This window comes from Mastomys coucha, unplaced genomic scaffold, assembly GCF_008632895.1.
Source record: "Mastomys coucha isolate ucsf_1 unplaced genomic scaffold, UCSF_Mcou_1 pScaffold3, whole genome shotgun sequence".
Lineage (NCBI taxonomy): Eukaryota > Metazoa > Chordata > Mammalia > Rodentia > Muridae > Mastomys > Mastomys coucha.
In genome coordinates, this window is record NW_022196909.1 from 15,546,793 (window position 1) to 15,554,491 (window position 7,699).

The following is a 7,699-nucleotide window of genomic DNA, read 5'->3' on the forward strand; positions in this document are numbered from 1 at the left end:
AGACCAGGCTGGCCTCGAACTCAGAAATCTGCCTGTCTCTGCCTCCCAACTGCTGAGATTAAAGGCGTGCACCACCACCGCCCGGCTGTTTCATGCTAAAATTATGCTGTTTTAATAATTGTAGTCTGTAGTACAAATTGAAGTTAGGGATAGTGATAGCTACAGCAGGATGATTCTGCCTGGGGTTTCTATATTTTCCATATGAAGCTGAAATCATACTTTCAACTTCTATGAATAATTGTCTTGGAATTCGCATGGGGATTACACTGGATCTGTAAATTGCTTTTGGTAAGATGGCCATTTTTTGCTGTATTAATCACAGTGATCCATGAGCATTGGAGGTCTTTCCACCTTCTGATATCTTCTTCATTTTCTTACTTCAATGTCCTAATGTATTTACTATACAAGTCTTTCCTTCTCTTGCTGAGGGAAACCTTAAGATATTTTGTATTATTTGAGGCTATTGTAAAAGGTCTTATTTACTTGATTCTGTCTCAGTCCATATTTCATTTGTAAATAAGGGGGCGACTGACTTTTCTGTGTTAATTTTCTGTGTTAATTTTATATCCAGCTACTTTGTTGAAATTTTTTTTTTATTACCTGTGGGCACTTCCGGGTAGAATTTTTAAGGTCGATTATACATACCATTATATCATCTGCAAATAAAGATATTTGGCTTCTTCCTTTCCACCCTCTTGTAACTTCCTTTGTTCTTTTGTTCCTTTGTTCCTTGATCTCCTTCGGTTGATTTATTCTTTTAGCTTAGACTTCAAGTACTATATTGATTAGGTAGGGCAAGAGTGGGCAAAGTTGTCTTGTTTCTGGCTTTAGTGGGAACGCTTTGAATTTCTTTCCACTTAAATTGATGTGGACGATGGGCTTTTTGTAAATTGATGTGGACGATGGGCTTTTTGTAAATTGCCTTTATTAAGTTGAGTTGTCCTCCTTGTTCTTCTTAACTCTCTTGGAGTTTTATAACAAAGGGATGTTGAATTTTGTCAAAAGCCTTTTTTTGTATCTAATGATATGATCATGTGACTTTTGTTTTTTTTTAGTCTTATTATATAGTGGTTTACCTTTACTGGTTTACATATATTCCATCATTTCTGAATATCTGGCATGAAGCATGCTTGACCATGGTGAATAATAGTTTTGATGTTTTCTTTGATTTGAAATATTTAATTCACAGAGAAAATTTGTAATTATTTTATTGAAAGTTTTTGAATCTATATTTATAAAGGAATTAGTCATAAATTGTCTTTCTTTGTTAGGTGTTTATGTGGTTAAGACGTCAGGGCAACTGTGGCCTCATAAAAAGAATTGGGCAATGTTTCTACGAATTCTATTTTTTCAAGTAATTTGAGAATTGTTGGTATTAACTCCTTGAAAGTCTCCTAGAATTCTGTGCTAAAATTGTCTGGTCCTAGGGTTATCATATTTTAGTGACTGCTTCTACTTCACTAGGGGCTATAGGTCTGTTTAAATTGCTTATCTGATCTTAACTGTGGTAGATTGTATATATCTATTTCTCTTAGACTTTCCAATTTGATAAAGTACAAGTCTGGTAATTTGAATGTAATTGGCCCTTATCAGCCCATGGGGAGTGGCGCTATTAGGAGGTGTGGTCTTGTTGGAGTGGGTGTGGTCTTGCTGGAAAAAATGTGTCACTGTGGGAGTGGGCTTTGCGGTCTCCTATGCTCAAGCTACACTCAGTGTGGCACACAGTCTCTGGCTGCCTTCTGATCAAGATGTAGAACTCTCAGTTTCTTCTCCAGCGCCATGTCTACATGCATGCTCCCCACCATAATGATAATAAACTAAACCTCTGAAACTGTAAGCCAACCCCAATTAAATGTTTTATTTGATAAGAGTTCCTGTAGTCATGGTGTCTCTTCATAGTAATAAAACCCAAACTAGGAGAACAAGTTTTTAAAGTATAGCCGTATGATTATGTGAATTCCTTCAGTGTCTGTTGTTATAACCCCTGTTTCACTTTTCATTTTATTAATTGGGTCTTCTCTTATCAATCTTATTGAATTCCTCAAAGAATCAACTCTTTGTTTCACTGATTCTTTTTATTGTTTTGTTGTTTATTTGTTTCTATATTATTGATTTCAGATCTGAGTTTGATAATTTCTTGTTATCTATTCCTATAGAATTTTTTTTTCATTTTCAATTGAACTGCTAAGTTACTCTTATGATATTTCTCCAGTGTTTTATTGTAGGCACTTAGTGCATGAACTTGCCTTTTAGAACCACCTTCATTATGCTTCATAATCTTGGATATGTTATATTTTTATTTTTATTCATTTCTAAAAAGTTTTTAAATTTGTTCCTAGTTTTGGTCTTGAGCCTTTTTGTTTGTTTATTTGTTTTTGTTTTGTTTTGTTTTTTGGAGACAGGGTTTCTCTGTGTAGCCCTGGCTGTCCTGGAACTCACTCTGTAGACCAGGCTGGCCTTGAACTCAGAAATCCACCTGCCTCTGCCTCCCAAGTGCTGGGATTAAAGGCGTGTGCCACCATTTTTTAATTTTTCATTTAGTAAACAATTATTTAGTTTCCATGAGTTTGTAAGCTTTCTGTTATTTTTGTTATTGCTGATATCCTGCTTTAATCTATGGTGTTCAGATAGGACGTGTGATGTTATTTTTACTGTCTTATATCTGTTGATATTTGTTTTGTACCAAGTATGTGGTCAATTATGAAGAAAATTCCATGAGCTGCTGAGAAGAACATATATTCTGTGTTTTGGTGAAATGTTTTGTAAATACCTGTTAGGTCCATTTGATTTATAATATCAGTTAGCTCTATCATCTCTGTGTTATTTCTGTGTTATTGTCTAGAGACCCTATCTATTGGCAAGACTTGGGCATTAAAGTCACCTACTACTACTGTGTGAGTATCAATATTCAATTTAAACTGCGGTAGTGTTTTTTTTTTCTCTTGGTAGATGTTTCCTTTGATGAGTATTGTGTGACCTTCCCTATATCTTCTGACTAGTTTTGGTTCAAACTCTATTTTGTCAAATACTAAAAATAGGTTCCCTGGCTTGCATCTTATGTCTGTTTGCTTGGAATGTCTTTTTTCATCCTTTTATCCTGAGATGAAGTCCAGCATTGATGCTGGTGTGTTTCTTGGATGCTGAAGGAGAACATATCCTGTTTTGAATTCATTCTGATAGTCTGAGTCTTTGTATTGATGACTTGAGACCCTTGATGTTGACATTTATGAGTGGGTAGTGTTTGTTGGTTCCCACTATTTTGTTGTTGTGTGGATTTCCCCTCACTTTTGATTTGCTGCTCTGAGGATATTTATTCTTTGGGTTTTCTTGGGGGAGGTTATCCTCCTCACGTTGAAGTTTTCTTTCTAGCATTTTCTGTAAGGTTGGATGTGCAGATAAGTGTATTTAATTTTTTGTTGTTGTTGTTTGGTTTTTCGAGACAGGGTTTTTCTGTATAGCCCTGGCTATCCTGGAACTCACTCTGTAGACCAGGCTGGCCTCGAACTCAGAAATCCGCCTGCCTCTGCCTCCCAAACGCTGGGATTAAAGGCGTGCGCCACCACCACCAGGCTAAATTTGGTTTTTTATCATGGAATGTTCTTTTCCCATCTGTTATGATTGAAAGTTTTGCTGTAGTAGTCTGGGGTACTGTCTTAGTCAGGGTTTCTATTCCTGCACAAACATCATGACCAAGAAGCAAGTTGGGGAGGAAAGGGTTTATTCAGTTTACTCCCACATTGCTGTTGATCAACAGAGGAAGTCAGGACTGGAACTCAAGCAGGTCAGGAAGGAGGAGCTGATGCAGAGCCCGTGGAGAGATGTTCCTTACTGGCTTGCTTCTCCTGGCTTGCTCAGCCTGCTCTCTTATAGAACCCAAGGCTTCCAGCCCAGGGATGGCACACCCACAAGGGGCCCTACACCCTTGATCCCTAATTGAGAAAATGCCCCAAGGCTGAATCTCATGGAGGCACTTCCCCAACTGAGCTCACTTCTCTGTGATAACCCCAGCCTGTGTCAAGTTGACACACAAAACCAGCCAGTACAGGTACCATATGTGATCTCTTAGAATCTGCAGAACATCTGTTCAGACCCTTCTGGCTTTTAGAGTTTCCATTAAGAAGTCAGGTATTATTCTAATAGGTTTGCTTTTACATGTTTTTTTTTTTTTACAACTTTTAATATTTTTTCTTTGTTCTGTGATTTTGATTATTATGTGACTTGAGTGATTTCTTTTGTGGTACAGTCTATTTGGTATTCTCTCTGCTTCTTGTACCTTGAGAGGTCCTTCTTTCTGTAAGTTGAGAATAATTTCTTCCAGGGAATCTGAAACACGCTTCTGACATCCCTGGGCAGCAAGCACACACATGGTACACAAATACACACAAAGATAAAACAATCACACACCTAAAATAACAAATAAATAAGATGTTCCCGATTAACCTGGTGCACAGAATGATACTGGGGGGGGGGGGAAGGGGAGTGTCTTCATTACTTTTTCTATCGCTGTGACAAAACAACCTGATCAAGACAACTTATTTTTCTTTTAAAGATTTATTTATTTATTATGTGGAAGTACACTGTAACTGTCTTCAGACACACTTTCTTCTTGCTCTGGGCCTGCTCGTTTGCTGTAGCTATCTTCAGACACCCCAGAAGAAGGCATCCGATCCCATCAAGAACCACCATACAGTTGCTGCGATTTGAACTCAGGATCTCTGGAAGAGCAGTCAGTGCTCTTAATCACCGAGGCATCTCTCCAGCCCCCAAGACAACTTATAAAAGAAAGCATTTGATTCGGGGTTTATGGTTTCAGAGTGTTAGTGCTGGATATTGGGAACAGAGGAGAGCTCACATCTTGATCCACAAGTTGGAGGCAGAGAGAGGTGAGGGAGAGAAAGTGAACAAGAAAGGAAGAGAGAGGGAGAGAGAGAAGAGGAGAATGGGAGAGATAGCAAGAAAGGAAGAGAAAAGGAAGAGAGGGAGAGAGAGAGAAAGAAAGAGAAAATAGGAATGGGAGTGGCAGGAGTACTTTGAAGCCTCAAAGCCCACCCTAGGGACACACTCATTCCAACTAGAACACACCGCCTAAGCCCAATCCTTTCCCAACAGTTCCAAACAAATGCAGACATTGTATACAAACATATAAGCGCATTGGAATGAAAGAGGAATAGAGAGAGAAAAAAATCTCACATTCTATTTTTGTTTTTGTTTGTTTTTTGGGGGTTTTTCGAGACAGGGTTTCTCTGTGTAGCCCTGGCTATCCTGGAACTCACTCTGTAGACCAGGCTGGCCTCGAACTCAGAAATCCGCCTGCCTCTGCCTCCCAAGTGCTGGGATTAAAGGCGCGCGCCACCACCGCCCGGCTCCTCACATTCTATTTTTATTTTGTTTTGTTTTGTTTTCAAAACTGTGAGTCCTTAGATAGCCTAGACCGTTCTTGAACTGCGGATCTTTCTGAAGACTCCTCAGTGCTGGAATTACAGGTACAGTCTAGCAATTCAGAATACATTTGAGGATGGAGAGAGATGGCTCAGTGGCTAAGAGCACTCTGAGTACTCTCTCAGAGGCGCGACTTTTGATTCCCAGAACCTACATGGTGACTAACAACTATAATTCTAGGTATCCAACACCCTCTTATAGCCTTCATGCAGATGGGACACAGACATAGCTGGAGGCAAGATACCATACACATAAAATACAAATAAGTAAATCTCAGATAATGTATACAGGTTTAGTAGTTACCATGCCAAGTAGAACTCTGTGTAAACACCAATGGCAAACTGCATAGAGTCTCATACTTACGATCTAATGACTCAGGGAGTGGAGGCAAGAAGTACAAGAATGCACATCACACCAGGCAGTAGTGACAAATGCCTTTAATCCCAGCGCTTGTGAGGCAGAGGCAGGGAGATTTCTGAATTTGAGGCCAGTCTGGTCTACAGAGTGAGTTCTAGGACAGCCAGGGCTACACAGAGAAACCCTGTCTCCAAAAACAAAAACAAAACAAAAACAAACAAACAAACAAAAAGAATTCACATCACTCCTGAGTGTCTAAAGCCTACTTGGGTTGCATGAGATCCTGTCTGAAAGTTAAAATAAATAAACAGATAGATAAAAAATAGATAAATAAATAAATAAGGAAATCAATTTCGTTGTTTAAAAGGGAAAATGATTAGCAAGAAACTAAGTGATGGAAAGGAGTCATGCCTGATGATATCAGATGATATCAGATGATACCACTGAGCTATCAAGAGGTACCACTCTCCAGGTATTAACTTTGAACCAGCAGGCCAGCATGTGGACAGAAGAAATGACACACAATGAAAACATTTGGTTTTTTTGTTTTTTGTTTTCTGAGTCAAGATTTCATTGTATGAACCTGTATGGTTTAGAACTCTCTATGTAGACCATGCTGGCCTCAAACTGACAAAGATCTGCCTTCCAAGATCAGGATCAAAGCTAAAAAAAAAATTTTTTTTTTAATATTTTAAATTACCTATGTATGTATGGGGGCATAATGTCCTTGGAGGTCAGAAGAGGAAATCTGATCCCATGGAGGTGGAATTACAGATGGTTGTGATCATCTATAAGCATGGGTCCTGGAAACAGAACTGAGGCCCTCAGTAAAAGCTACAGCAAGCATTCATAACTGCAGAGCTAGGTCCTTTTTTAAAGAAACAGCACAGCCCAGGATGGCCTGGAGCCAGCAGTGACCTTGCTATATATCTCAGCAAGATGTTTACATTAGAATACCTGGGCCCTGGGTGATGCTAATATTTAGTATTGGAAAACACGAGCCTTTGTCCGCAACCACGTGAAAAGCTTTACTAATAGAACTCTATCCACTGAGGTTTTCCTTTTTTTTTTTTTTTTTTTTTTTTTTTTTTTTTTTTTTTTTTTTTTTTTTTTTTTTATTTCCTGAGACCAATCCTCCTATATCTCAGGCTGGCCTTGAACTTGAACTTACTCTGAAGCAGACCTTGAACTTCTCTCTGATCCACCTGCCCAGGACTTCCAGGGTGCTGCGATTATGGGTGGGTACCACCACACCTTGTTTATCAATAGCAACTGCTTCCTCTCCTCCCTCTCCATTTCTTCCTCCTTTTTTAAAGAAACAATGTAGCCCAGGATGGCCTGGAGCTTGCTGTGACCTTGCTGTTATATCCCAGGCTGGCTTTGAACTCATAATTCTCCTGCCCCAGCCTTCCTGGGCTTGAAATCACAGGTATGCGCTTCTCAGTGAGTTCTTGGTTTTGCCCATAAAAGCCACTCCAGAAATGCTGGGTGTGGTGACATAGAACTGTAATTCCAGTACTCATCAGCAGGGTGAGATGGGAGGACCATGGGACTTTGTGTCTCAGGCCAGTCTAGGTTTCATCATGGGGGAAACACACACACACACACACAGGAGGGAGAGAGAGATAGAAATAGAGAGACAGAGACAGAGATGGGGGAATAGAAAGGAAGGGAGAAAGACAGAGACAGAAGAGGGGGAGAGAGACAGGAAGAGAGAGGGGGCTTAATCCCAGCACTTGAGAGGCAGAGAACTCTGCCGATTTCTGAGTTTGAGGCCAGCCTAGTCTACAGAGTGAGTTCCAGGACACTCAAGGCCACACAGAGAAACCCTGTCTCTGAGGAAAAAAAAAAGAAAGAAAGAAAGAAAAAAAAAGAAAGAGAGAGGGGGAGACAGAATTTGATT